Source organism: Paroedura picta, chromosome 5 (assembly GCF_049243985.1).
Source record: "Paroedura picta isolate Pp20150507F chromosome 5, Ppicta_v3.0, whole genome shotgun sequence".
In the NCBI taxonomy this organism is placed as follows: Eukaryota; Metazoa; Chordata; class Lepidosauria; order Squamata; family Gekkonidae; genus Paroedura; species Paroedura picta.
The window spans coordinates 50469773-50485176 of record NC_135373.1 but is presented as its reverse complement, the minus strand read 5'-3'; positions in this window follow the sequence as shown (position 1 = coordinate 50485176).

Genomic DNA, 15404 nt, shown 5'->3' with positions numbered 1-15404 from the left:
CCCCAGTTGAAGAGGAATGTAGACAAACTGGAGCATGTCCAGAGGAGGGCAACAGAGATGGTGAGGGGTTTGGAGACCAAGACATATGAAGAAAGGCTGGGGGAGCTTGGTCTGTTTAGCCTAGAGAGGAGACGACTGAGAGGGGATCTGATAACCATTTTCAAGTATTTAAAAGGGTGCCATATGGAGGATGGAGCAGAGTTGTTCTCTCTTGCCCCAGAGGGACAGACCAGAATGAATGGGATGAAATTAATTCAAAAGAAATTCCATCTAAACATCCTGAAGAAGTTCCTGACAGTTAGAGCGGTTTCTCAGTGGAACAGGCATCCTCGGGAGGTGCTATGTTCTCCATCTTTGGAAATTTTTAAACAGAGGCTAGATGGCCATCTGACGGAGAGGCTGATTCCATGAAGGCAAAGGGGTGGCAGGTTACAGTAGATGAGCGATTGGGATGTGAGTGTCCTGCATAGTGCTCGGGGTTGGACTAGATGACCCATGAGATCCCTTCCAACTCTATGATTCTATGACACTGAATAACATAAATATTCCCTTAGAGTTACAATTGTTGAATTAGTTAATAGAAAAATCCTAGATTTGGATAAATTGGGTTTGCAGTGCCACAGTGGCACTGGTCCTGCTGAGTTTGCAAAAATGCTCCTCCACTTTCAGTTTCTACTGCAGAGATTCTTGGGCTTCTATCAACCTTGCTTATTTGCTGTTTTTTTCTCCTCCTATGGAAACCATGGATAGAGGCACCTTCATTGGGAAAAATTTAACTTAGATCCCATAGATACAATACTCACATAATTTGGAAGACAGGTAAAAGAACGACAATCAGAGATTCACTTTGTGTTTAGTGTCTCTAGCTTGCACAGAATCCATTCTATACACTCCTGAATCTCCTGAACATGCATCTGTCATTTCCCTGGAAATCACTTTCCTAGGGGCACCTTCTTTGAGAGGCCATAACTCAGGCTATGTAAATCCAATCTTCAAAGAATTTGGATGACAGGTAGAAGAGTGTGAGCTAGAGTCTCCTTGTGAGTTTAGTATCTCTAGCTTTTCAGGGGGTCCTTCTACCATATCATGGACAAAACCATTTAGTCTAGCATCAAAAAATTAGTTATGGTCCCTGGTTTGTAAATAACACATGCCACAAACTGAACCACATTTTCCAGTTCATGTCCATGTCTAATGCTAGTATGCCCTGGAATAAATCACATATCTTTGTCATAGGGACAAAGGGCCTCCTAGGATAAGCATGAGAAGCTAAGTGCGTGGATCACTTGAGCCTTTGGGGCCAACAAAGGTAAAGCAGCATACACATCTAGATTTTGACTACTGGAAACACCAAAATGACACTCTGACTACATGAACTCAGCTGACTGAGATACTCCTGTGTTCACTCTATATCACTGACAGGTGTATGGGACAATTCATGAATACTGTGCTGGGCTTGGACCTGAAAGTTCCACAAGGTAGCCTTCAAGAGTAGCCTTAGACAAGAACACAAATTGCTGTGTAGATAAACATGTAACTATCTCTACAAATCAACACAGAAATTCATGACACTGCCTTATACCCAATCAGATCATTGGTCCATTAAGGCTGGTACTGTCTATTTGAAGTGGTAGTAGCTCTCCAGGGTATCAACTAGAGACCTTTCACATCATTCACTAGCTGACAATACTGGTTATGCTGATGATGCTGAAGAATATGGGTGTACATTCCCCAAATTTTCATAATACTTTTGGATCTGAATTTTGAGTAGGACAGTGTTCTCATTATTCTGATTGTTAGTTGCTAAAGGTCTGAGATTTTCTGAGTTTTTTTCAGATCCCCAAAATTCAGGACTATGATTTTTCTGTCTGTCTGTCATTCTGGGGTCATTGTGAAACCCCAGGGCTTCATGAAAACTTGGTTGAGAAAGCCTTCCTTTAGTGGACTGAAACAAACAATAGTTCAAGTATGATTAAACTTAGCTCCTGATTCTTGGTGCAGAGGAACAGCCAATTTAACTTGTAGCATGGTAATATGAGCAAGGGTTGCTAACCTACCTTGCTTCCACTTTTTGGGAAGTACATGCAGCTGTTCTTGACTTTTTTTGGTTTTATTTTGGCATACAAAGACATTGCAATTTTTTCCATTCCAATAACTAATTATCCAAAATTCATATTTTAAAGTTATGAAATGTTCATAACAGCATCATTTTTAAAAAGTTTATTCTCTCTGTAAGTGATAAAGGTAGATTTTTTCATACATAAATTTTATCATTTATTTTCTTCAAAAGATGTTCAAAATTGGCCAACATCATTCTGTCTTTCCTTGGAGAAACAAAAACACTTCAGATAGATCAAGATGGGTAGCCATGTTAGTCTTTCTGTAGCAACAGAAAAGAATAAGCATCCATTAGCACCTTAAAGACTTTAAAAATTGTGGCAGGGTATGACCTCTTCTGAGTCACCTGCTTACTTCTTAAGATACAACTAGAATGTGAGTCCATCTGTCCGAATTATTGGAAAGTGGAGTGATTTCAGATGTCAAATGACATTAGCAGGCAAATGAAAATCACAGGTAAATGGCAATAGCAGGCTTGACTGGATTAGATGTGATATGCAGAGGGGTAGTAGGCATGGGGAAATCAGCATTGGTAATGAGACAGGAAAACTAGGTCTTGATGAAGTCTAGCTGGAGCTTCATTATCAGCTGCAATTCAGCAGTTTTGCCTTCTAATCTCCCTTTGAAATTCCTTTGTGAGAGAACAGCTGCTCTTAAATGAGCAACTTAATGTCCTGGAAGGTTAAGATGCCCCTCCCCCTTTTTCGAATATGCTGTTTCTAATGTCAGATTGATTTCCATTAATTCTTTATCAAAAGGATTGGAGTCCAGAGAGGTAAGTGCTCTCATTTTGACTTAACTGCAGGGGGAGGGGCAATGAAGTGACATAGGCCTGCCCCAGCCCGGTTTCTGGCATGGTGGGTGGGGGAGACACAGTGGCTCCTTTGGCCCTATTTCTGGCAGGAGGGTGGGGTGACAATATGGCATAGGTTTGCCTGGGCCCAGTTACTGCAGTTCTCTTTGTTGAAGAACAAACTGGTAGCCAGCCCAGAGTGGTTCTGTTCATAAGTCATCTGAAAACATTTCTGTATTGTCATTTCCTGTGCTGTGGGAGTAGTCTGGGTGATGTCATTTCTGGTGACATGTGACCTCTGGGGACATAGCAGGAAGGTGTGGCTTGCTGACATCACTTCTGAGGTTTCATGAAGCATGAAGAATACTTCAGAGGCTTCTCAACCATAAAAAGATTGAGACAGGCTGCCTTAAGATATTGGTTTCCCTTGAGAATAACAGAACTCTTTTTTTTTAGTCCAGTAGTAAGAGAACTAGCTTCTTCAGCAAGATGGATTAATTTAGATTACTTAAAATGGGAAAGGGCACACACTGACCATTACTGTGAATTAATTGAAGATGAAAGTATAATTCTGCTCAGTCTAGTATTTGAAAGTAATAATAAGGAAATCCCAATTTTTCAGTATTTACAGATAAAGAGCTTCCATGTTGCTAGCCTGAGTAGGTAGAGATTTGATTCTGTGTTGCTAGACTCTTAAAGTAGAGATTTGATTCCATCTGAGATTTTTCAATAAATAAAGGCTCCTTATTTTCTGTGGGTTCAATTATATTAAAAAGAGATTCCACTAATCAGGATAGAAGGTTGATAGTAGAGTCAGGAACTTTTTACTATGTTTTGATGTGAGTTTTTTCTGTTGGTCTCTGTGTGAGAGAAAATGCTATAAAATGCTCCATTAATCGTATATTTTACCTATAAGACATGAGAATATATCAAGATGTTGGTAGTGTATGTTGGTATTGCAGCAAACCACAGGCTGATTTCATACATTTGAAGTGGAAATGTATCAGACTAAAAATATTGGAAGATGTTATCTGTAATGTTAACAAGAGGACTGGGAATAAATATTGCACTTACACTGGAAGTATGTTCATTGAATTATGTAGCCTTAATTACCAGGAAATACTAGGCAATTGTTTTGTATATTATATCTGCTGCTAGATTAACCTTTGCTAGGGTATGAAAATAAAATAAAATTCCAATAAAAAGAGAATTCATGGATTAAGTAAAAGAGTTCTATTTATATAAGTTTTCAACTCTTCAAAAACTGATGATGTCAATGAATTAGACTCAGTTTGGCATCCTGTTCTAATCTGTATGAAACAATCATTTGAAGAAAGGGGAAGAATCAAAGACATACAACCTTGCCTCCTGAAGACATCAGAGCAGATCTGAAGACCAAAGTTGACCAGATTGGAGAAGAACCGCACAATGGAGGAGGGGATGTAGAGAAACCAGCCATACTATTAGGATAAAAGACTGGGATCCAAAACCAGCCACAAATTGGATGGATGGACTGAGAACTTTGTATATATTTTTGCTAAAATTGAGGAGATGGAAATGTGTTGGCACTGGAAAGTAGGAATGATGAAAAGTCCATCTCTCCCGAGATGAGCTAATTTGAAAAGGGGGTGGGGGTTTGCATGCATTACAGGGTGGGCGGGGTTTTCTGTCACAGTAAAGTTGAAACCATTCATTCATTCATTCATTCATTCATTCATTCATTCATTCATTCATTCATTCACAAAGGACCAGAGCACTAGCTTTAGTGACAATAGAAACAACTTTTTAAAGAGAACCATCATGGAGTGGCTAACAGTATAGAGTGCCAAACACTGATACATGGCCTCCTTTATAGGTATGCTTGATAGTGTGACAGGGAAGCTTGGTTTGGGCAGTGATTCCCAATATCAATCCATGCTACTATTGTGAGGACAGTGGCATGGGGCTAAGTGGAATTTCCCACTAAAGGTATTTTAGTATCCACTCATGCCATTCCAGCTTTTTACCGAGAGAAACAGAACTTTTGCTCCAGAAGAGAGGCTGAATCCTAACTAGTCCTTTTTTACTTTTTGAAGAACTAGAATAGGGAATGAAAACAACGACTCAATTCCTGAATTCTTTTCTGGAACTGTAGAGATGGCAAGAGGAGAAATTCTAGCCCAGAAAAAAAATGTGGGTACTGTGAATATTTGTTAGCTTGTAGAGACAGAATTTGAGAGGTGGTTCCCACTGGTTATGGGGAGTTTGACTAATTTTTCACTGTGCACCACTACATTCCTGTTCTCTTCACCCTGTGTCTTAATCTCATCCCTTCCTGAGTGACTCTATTGGGTGAACCCAGCATTGAGTTGAGATGCAGGATCCCCCATAATTTCACTTCTGAACCCATCTGTCAATTATGATTAGCATCACAAAAGGTTCTACAAACTGTTCATTTGTGTTAAAAATGCAGGTGTCTGATTCTGCAAGAAAGCCAGCTGTGAATACATGGTCTCTTGCTCCTTTCCTGTCACTTCCCCTTCTTCCACTTCTGCTTCTATAGCTGCAGTTTGACACATTCTTCAAGCATCAAAAACATTCCCAGTTAGTGAACTAAATATGTCAGGTGTCTCCCTGTTGGACTCCATTAATGGCAAAAGCAGATAAACTATCCAGATCTGGAAGAATTCATACATCTGCACTCTCAGAATGTCTCATGGATACTGTAATCCCACCGCCACCCCTACCCCGGGTGTCTCAGGTGCCTGGCGGACTCCTACTCTCTCTGATTTCTTTGACCTAGATGACCCAATCTTGTTGACAGGAAAGGCAAGCAAATTCTTTAGACTGGGAATGATTTGTTTATGAGTAGATTTCAGTCATGGGAATTCTTACTTATATATTAAGGTACAACTGGCTCATGCATCTGTAGAATGTGAAGTAGCTTATACACTGAGCAAAAACACTGCTATTGTCTGGAGTAGGTTTGACACACATGTAAATGAGTAGTTTGATCACGATAAGTCAATCATATTTCAATTACATTTATTTCAAAGCTCACAGAGTTCCTGGTACAGAGGGTATTTCCTTTTCTGGACACCACTTCTTATTAGCAAAATTAGAACACAGAGGAAGAAGGTTATTACTGAAGATATGGGGTGTTTTGGTAAATGGAACCCAAAAAAATACTCATGAGAAAACAGACTGAGCCATCTCATTTAGAGGAAGTAGGAGGTTAATTGTTTTAGCACAATCAGTAGTATTAAGTGGAAAGCAAAAGATTCCCAGGCATTTCTTGATGTGCATGCCTTCACAAAACTAGTTCAGAATGGTCCCACTATTAGAGGAATAATTAGTTCTAGTGATGAGCTCAAACCAGCTGACAAACTGAAGTTTACAATGAATTTCGACCAGTTCATGATTTATGAATTCAAGTTCATGGCTGTTCAGCAGGCACATACTTTCTATGAACTTTCAAGCAGTTCTTAGTGGTTTGTGGCAGTTCATGAAGGGATTCATTTCCAGATAGATTGCCTCTGCAATGGGGTGCAGAACTTGGAGGGCATGTAGAGGAGCATCCAGGGAAGGTCCCCAAGGACTCTGAAGTTTCTAGCTTGCACACTACCCATTCTATACACTCCTCAAACCGTGCCTGTCAAAATGACCACTTGTCATTTTCCCCAGAAAGCACTTTTCTGGGGGCACCTTTTTGGAGTCATAACTCAGACACCATAAATCCAATATGGATAATCACCAAAAAGATAGAGGAGAGTCAGTTGGAGATCCCCTGCATGTTTGGTGGCTAAACATTTGCCATGGTTCACAAACTGAGTATGCCACGAACCATGAACCAAACTACATATTCCCTGTTTGTATCCATCCCTTGCTAGATCCAGGACCAGTGGAAAGGGATACAATTGAGGACAGATCAAGGATAGGACTTATAGATTCCACTAGCCAATCCCATAATTCAAACATTTCCAAAGTACCTTGCCCTGAGTCTTGACAATACAAATAAAATTATGAATTCTATGACAGAATACTGATGGTTTCCTGGAATTGTCACACAGCTTAAATGCTATTCTTCACTGCTTCTAAACTCGAAGCATAGAAATCAATGTACAAAATCTCATTCTGTCTCAAACAATCTCCAGGCAGGGCCTGTAGATCTCCAGGAATTATAACTGGAGAAAATGGCTATCTAGGAGGGTAGACTCTATGGTAATATTTACTGCTGAGGTCCCCCTCTCTCCAGGCTTCGTCCTCAGGTTTCCAGGCATTCCCCAGTCCTTAGCTGGCAATTCTGCCCAGAGGTGTTTACCACCCTCTCTGACAAAATGCATTCACATGAATATATGAAACTCTTTTATACTTAGTGAACTAATTCACCTAGCAAGGATATTATTTTATTTCTGACTGGCTCTCCAGGGTCTCAGACAGAAGTCTCCCACACTGCTCACTGCCAGAGTCTCCTTTTCTTACTGTTATTCTGACTCAATGGTTTTGAACAGCTCGAAATCCATCCCTCTTACAGGCTATCACTGTTACAATGATTTTCTGATCCTCATCTACAAGGAAAAGCTGGACATTTTGTGAGATGTTAAATTCATACAACCCATTCAGTGAGAGGACAGATACCTGTCTCTCTAATTTTATACATAATTACTGATTCATACTTCTGACAATGTACTGAACGTTTGAAAGGCTGTCGTGGTTGGGGGTGAGGGCTGGCAGCCGAAGAAAACTGCGGCCATTCACCTTACAGCTGTCTGTGACATGAGGGAGGGATCCAGCAGTCCTTGAAGCCTCCTGTCCAAGGAAGTCAGGCACTCACTCCCCCCCCCCCCACATTCCAAGCTGATGCTTTGCCTTGGAAGCTGGGTGGATATTTAAAGGGCCCACGGCTGTTGACTCACCCTGCACTTGAGTAGAGCCCTTTTAGCTTTCCCCACACTTTCAAAGAACAGCCCCTTTAGCAGCATGGGCAATGGCTTGGTACAGAGGGAGAGCCTCTTAGTTATTGCCCTCTACTTTTCGCATGCTCCTGACTCCTAGGTTAAAGAGGCTTCTAGAAATCACAGGGCTGGTCTGCTCCAGCCCATAGCCCACATGGTGGTTTCTCTTCTTCAATCTTCCCTTCACTCCCTTCCCCATGCCCCCACCAACTCCCACATCGCCACCTGTATTCCCCCTCCTTTTCAGATGCCTCCCCAACAACTGATACCTCCCCTCCCTTCTCCTTGCCTCTTACTTTAACAGTCTTTTCTTCCAGCCCCTGTAAGACAACTCCTTCACTCCGTCTGCAAGTCCCAGTCTGTTCCCTCCTTGCCTGTGTGTGTGTGTGTCCAAGCAGAACAAATTTGGTGTCCACTGGCACCTTTAAGACCAGAATACTTTTATTCTTGGTCTGAAGCCTCTCTGCACCCTAGAGGGGCAGTGCAGGGATGAGGGAGCGGTCCAGTGCCTCTCACGATGGGGAGAGACATTGCCCAGCTCTTTAACAGCCCCATCTCCGAAGGATGCAGAGAGAAGCCTCTCTATGCCCACTCCCTTTCAGTCCTTTCCCTCAAGCCCCTCCCTAGCACCTAGTGCATTTCTGACTGCACCGGGATTCACTTCTACTCACTGTAATAAAATATGTTATAAGGACTGGGTCCAAATTTACAAACTTTGTATAAATACTCTGTGCCTGCAAATCAGCCTTCCAGTTTGACTGAGGGAAAACCAATTTATCTGAGCAAGTATAAATGCACTTCTATAACGAGGGATTGTTAGGTTTTAAAGTTATGTTGGAATAACACAAGAGAAGGGAACAACAAAGCATAAAGTATACACCATGCCCTCACTAAAGTACTTGTTCTATCCAAATTGAGAACTGAGTATTTTACTTGTTTTATGTCTATATCTTTATTATCAAATCCTACCATTGGAGTTTATTCTTAGTTTCCATTGCCCCATATAAGGGTCTTTCTCCATAAGATTAAAAATCCCTTTTCTCATATTAGAGATTTTTTGCTTTAATTTAAATCCCAAAATCCATGCATGAGCTTCCAGTGAATTCTGGGTCAAATGAGCTATAAGACCTGATTAGCACCTGGTATGTAATTGCCACCTCAAGTGAAGGAGAAATTAGTAATAACATTACTGGTTAATCTAGCTTTTTCCGTAGCAATTGTCAAATGGGCCTCCCAGCTGAAATGTGATTGAAAGATGACCTTTTCAGGTACTTACATTTATTTACCTGTCCAATTGGTGGTCCACTTATATACTGGGTGGTATAGAATTTAGCAAACACCATGTTTTTTTTTTTTATTTTTGCATATGTATGACGAGTCCTTCTTTTACTCAGTATTCTACAAAGGCTTTTAATATGCATAGGAGGGAAAGATCGGGCTGGCACTTGCATGGCAGTAGCACAAATTCCCACTTGCTCATGAAGTTGATGCCGGTGCAGCCCCCACCTGGCCCTGGCCTGCTTTAGTGCATCTTGGTGCCCCTTGGTAAGGGAATGCTGATATTTTTGTTTTCCTTTTTTTCCCTTGGCTGCCGTCGGTGGACGTGCTGGGCAAGGCCTGTGCATACTAGGGAAGGGAAGGGAAGAGTGCCTACACGAAGGTGGAATTGTGTTGTCATGCAATCCCACCCTTGTGGAAGTAACCGCCCTGGCCTTGCCCTACCCCGCTGCAGAGAAAAACAGCTGAACCTTTCCACCCTGGCTGGCATATGTACTTGCCAAAATCTGGGGTGGACCATGTCCAGTGGGGGAAATCTTCCCCCGTTGGTACACAACAAGTGGCAGGGCATGCTGCTTTGACCCAAGAAACTGGTGGCGACCTGCTGCAGCCACCGCCATGCATAATGGGTCTCAGTCTCACCAGTGCTGGTTTGTGGGTTATGTAACTGGACAGTTACATAAATCATTTAGGTTAAATAAGAGTGGAGCCAATAAACAATCCTGTCTTACCTCCTTATGCAAGGGGATTTACTGCCAGACTCTTTTGACTAGAGATGCCAGGGATTGAAACTGGAACTTTCTGAACATAAAGCAGATGTTCTACCACTGAGACACAACCTGACCCAAATGCATGAGTTACTTATTGGTTTGACATGTTTACAGAGTACCAGTTAAGGGTATCACACTGCTAATGTGCCTTGTCAAATAAATAAATGGACCACAGTGGACTGATGGCATTCATGTTGCTGGGAGAAATCTTCCAAATTGTTTTGTGCTCCTGAAATTGCAAATTAATAGGCACAAATGCTGCATAGACAATTCCTGTGGAGCTAGTTCTATGTAAAACTACTGAGAAGGAAAGACAAATTTAATACATAATTGCTGTGGTTTCCTTCTTAAAGTTCATAGAATTCCTAACTTTTAGATGGGGCTGAAGGTCTCCAAGTACTATAAAAAGGTAAAGGTATCCCCTGTGCAAGCACTGGGTCATGTCTGACCCTTGGGGTGACGCCCTCTAGCTTTTTCATGACAGACTCAATACGGGGTAGTTTGCCAGTGCTTTCCCCAGTCATTACCATTTACCCCCCAGCAAGCTGGATACTCATTTTACCAACCTTGGAAGGATGGAAGGCTGAGTCAGCCTTGAGCCGGCTGCTGGGATCGAACTCCCAGCCTCATGGGCAGAGCTTTCAGACTGCATGTCTGCTGCCTTACCACTCTGCGCCACAAGAGGCTCTCTTGTGAGCTCTATCCTACAGCTGAGCTCTATCCTACAGTTCCCTGGAGAACACGGCTGCTTTAGAGGGCATATTCTATGTTATCATACTCTTCTTCCCAAACCCCACTCTTCCCAGACTCCAGAAATTTCCCATACTGGAGTAGCAACCATAAATTAGCTCATTAAACTGAGAACTCTTTTTTTGGGGGGGGGGTGTTAAGTTGCAGCCCATTTATGGTGATCCCATAGAATATTCAAGGCAAGAGATGTTTAGAGGTAGCTGGCATTGACTGTATTTGTATAGTAACCCTCGTATTCTTTGCTGGTCTCCCATCCAAGTATTGACCAGGGCTGGCCCTGCTTAGCTTCTGAGATCTGGCTAACCTGACTATCCAAGTTAGGATGAGACAACTCATATATCATCATCACTAATAAATGTCTGGAACACACAAATACATTATATATGTATCTATAATCTATAATATATTCATACATAATAAAATGACTTGTGCATACAAGACTACATACATCAGTGTAACATTTATTTAAAAAAAAAAACTACTGCCAGTTCTAGCCAGAAAGTCTTACTCAAGGTTTTTCTGAAATTTTTACTCCATGATGTAATTCCCCAGTGTGACTCTGTGAAGAGACAGCAGTAAAGGCAAATGAAAATATTTTTTCTTCATACCTCTTCTGTTCTCTTTCCAGAACTTCTTGTAAAACATATTTGTTTTCATTGACAAATCCTCTAATGAATCAATCTTTTCAGATGGCTACACTGCTTGTTAAGTATCTTGTTGCAAAAAGGGGCCCGTCCACTACTGGCTATGCATATGTCTGGTTGTCAAACAGGTCTCTTTTCTGTGAATAAATAGTTGGGGAACTGGTTATTTTAAATAAAAAAACTAGACAAAGACAAAAGGTTAAATTTCCTCTTTATTTCTCCAATACCTGCAGTGTCCAGCTGTTTTTCTTTATTAAAACCCCCAAATCTGTCAGGAGCCTGTTATACCTTTAGCATATTATTTATTAATTAAAATATTTATATGCCTGCCTTTCTTCTGAACAGGATCTAGGCTGAGTAAGAGCATTATAAAAACCAACTTGTTGAAACACAAAGTAGGAGAACAGATATAAAAACATTTTTTTTATTTTAAAAATCTGCAAACACTGCTAATAGGCCGTGTTGGGAGGAGCAGAGCTGCTTCTCAGGAAAATGCAGGGAGAGTTGGTTTTTCAGGTAAACAGATTTCTGACAGGTGATGGAGGTCCTTAATGCTGACTACCAGCACCTTGAATTGGATCCAGAAACTAAATGGTCAATAGTGAGGAATTTCAGAATGTTCCCCTAATGCTCTGGATTCAATCCTAGCACCTTCAGTTAAACTGTTTCAAGTTACAGAACTAGGAAAAGTATCTGATTTTCCTGGTGGTAAATTGCCTTTCTTGCTCCTGTTCTATCATATGCTATTACCAGATTTTGGGATTTTTTTGGGTATGGCCCATTATGCACGGCCGCCGAAACGGCGATTTCGGGTCACATGGAAAACGTGGAGGGGGAAGACGCGACGCATACCGGTTATGTACGGGGCGGGGCGCGACGGCGGCAAAACCCAGAGTAACCGATTATGCACGCGCCGATCCGGGCGCCGCTTCTGGTTGCGCCCCGGTCACCCGGAAGCTGCGCTTTCTTCCGCGTTTCACTGACGCGGCTTTTTCGGCGGCATGCACCGAAGCTGCGGCCGGTTGCAGCCGGCTCCGTGCGTTATCGGTGATTTTAGTCGCCGCCATTCCACCCCGAATGTGCGCTAAAACCCCCGTGCATAATGGGTCTATAAAATAACAAATTATGAAGGACATTTCCAAATATCATTAAAATAATATGAAATAATTTATTTCATATTATTTTAATGATATTTGGAAATATGCTTCATATTCAGGTTTTTCATTTTTGGTTATGTTTTAATTTCAAAGAGAATAAATGTAAAATGATCTACCAGTTGTATGCAACTCCAAAATTGATTCCCAAGATCTGTAATTCTTCCTCTGGTGACCATTGGTATTACCATGCAATGATAGCAGAGAGCAGTAGAATATTGGAATCAGGTAGCAACTAGGATAAGGCATGGTTTTGAGGAGAATTCAAAATATTCCTGGGAGTGAGCCATTAATAGAGAGAAAGCACTCTGCCAGTGAAGGCCAATCAGTTCAAATTGCATGCAGACAAATCACTCCTTACTTAATTGCCCCCGGAAATATTCCCCCAATAGGAGATGGCACTCAGCCAGGAATGGCCCAACCTGGTATTTTAGCCCCAATCAGGGATAAATCCATGCAACCAGAGGAAGCTGGGGCCCTCCTGCCACAAGAGAGAGAGGGAATCTGAATGTGCATGTTTGGGTGAGGGACCGGTGAGGGACCGGGAGGGGAGGGGTATCTGTTTGTCTGCCTGTGAGAGACAGAGACAGACAGACAGACACACCAAGGAGCCCCAGAGCAGATTGTGAGTAGCTGGGCAGGAAGGGATGTGCCAGTTCTCTTGTAGCCCTTCCTTGCATACCCAGGGAATTGCTAATTGCTGCTGTGGGTAGGTGAATTACCTCCCGGCTAGGCTGGATTTTTGGTGGAGGGATCACTTGAGCATGAAATTCGGGTTACCCTGGGTGGGCAGGTAGTTGTGAGTGCCTGCATTGTGCAGGGGGGTGGACTAGATGATCCTGGAAGTCCCTTCCAGCTCTATGATTCTATGTGTTCCACATACCTGAGAGAGTTGGACTATCACTACTTTTCTCCATTGTGCTTGACTTGCTGAATCTTGGATTATGTACTTGTTTATTTGTAGTTAATGTATCTCATTGAATTAGTTCATTATATTCTAATCTAGTAAAAATTCCAGGTATGGTACAGATGCCTAGGCTAGCCCGATCTTGTCAGATCTCAGAAGCTAAGCAGGGTAGCCCTGGCTAGTATTTGGAAGGAAGACCACCAAGGAATACCAGGGTGGAGATGTGGAGGCAAGCACTGGCAAATCACTTTGTAATGTCTCTTGCCTTGAAAAGCCTAAAGGCTTGCCATAAATCAGCTGTGACTTGATAACAAAAAAGAAAAGTAAAAATTGAAACCAGTTCTATTTTTATTTGTATTGACTTATTGGCACTGGAAATGCTTTATATACCTACGTTGAAATGCTTAGTTGTGATCTGTAATCTATTAATAAAGAAAAAATAAGTTGGAATGGAGAATGTTTTTGTTAAACTTTCCATATCATGGAGGAGGGGTCGATAAAAATGTATCAAGTGCATTCAGTATTTTTGTTGAAACCATCTGGCAGTCCTAAGTGGGGACAGGGCAGGGTGTCAGTTTTCCCTTGGGCAGTACAAAGACAAATAGTTTTTTTTTCCCTTTGAAGACCAATAAATTCTCAGCATGACCTTGCTCATTCTAGTAGTGGTGCTGAAAATCTAATGTTCTTGGGTAATTTGATGGCATGCCCTTACCTGCAGTGCAGGCTTTGTTGTGGTCACCTGCCCCATAAATTTTAGGAAAGTACTGGAAGAAATACAGAGAAAAGAGTTGAAAAATACCTGCAGGTGTCAAGATATTTTCCAAGTCCAATCAATATAGCACTGGGGGACACAAGGCTGGGATTGTGCGGCTTAGAATGCCAGCCAAAGTGGTCCCTTCCTTTCTGCCCTATGGTTTCTTTCTCTAACTAGAGCAGCCATACTGGGGTCATAAAAGTATTTGCATCACACTTCTGAACATGTACTATTTTGTTGCAATAATCCTGTAAGTTAGTTGATATTGCCATTTTGAAATTGTAGATGGGCAACTGAAATTGAGGGACAGAACCCATTCCCAGTGGCACCTGCCAAATCTGAGACACGAGGAGAAATAGATTGGCCACATGGTAGTGAAGTTTGAGAAAATCCTGTGAGAGGCAAAAAATTAGGAAAGAATGTTGATTATAATGTGATTTATCCTGACATGAAAGTCTTTACAAAAACAATTTAAAATGTGTTCAGACCGGTGGAACTTTCCAAAATAGGCTTGGATGAATAGCTACTGGTTAAAGCTATTTTCTGGAAATATAATTCCTTTCTACAGAAAACATTTCATTTTGCTAAAAGAGCTGATCAAGAGACTGGGCTTCTCTTCCCTCTAGGAACACACAATAAGGTTTTTTTGTAAAGACTTGTTTCAGAATAAATCATATTATAATCAGCATTCTTTCCTATTTTTTGCCTCTCATGGGATTTTCACAAATCAAATCTTAGACACAAGCAAATGTCAAACCCAAGGATGGTTGATAGTTGACAGTGTCATCCTAAACAGAGTTATACTCTTCTAAGTTCATTGACATCAATGTGCTTAGAAATGTTTAATTGTGCTCAGGAGTGCACTTTGGGTCTTTCAAACATTATGCCTTATCACCTTTCCAAGTTTGTAGCCATGTTGGTGGAGACAGCCGTGTAAGTTCTTCCTATCCTATTACAGTCTCTCCTTACCACAAGGGAAGCATCAGCTTCTGCACTGTTGTATGACTCCATGACAACATGAAGGTGGAAGACATACCACACATGTATCAGTTTATCTATCTTTATGCCATTTGAGGAACCTTTTTGCACAATCCACCAGTCTTCAGGCGACCACAGTCATCCTTGGCTTATGGTGGTCCTGTTTGTAGCAAATGGAATATTTTATTCATTCATAATGAAAGGAAGTTGACATCCTGCTTGCACCATTCATCTGAACCAAATGGGGGTGAATAATTGCCTCAGCTTCTTACCACAAGCAGAGGGGTTTGGACTGTTGTATGTTGCTGACATACTTATTAAGAA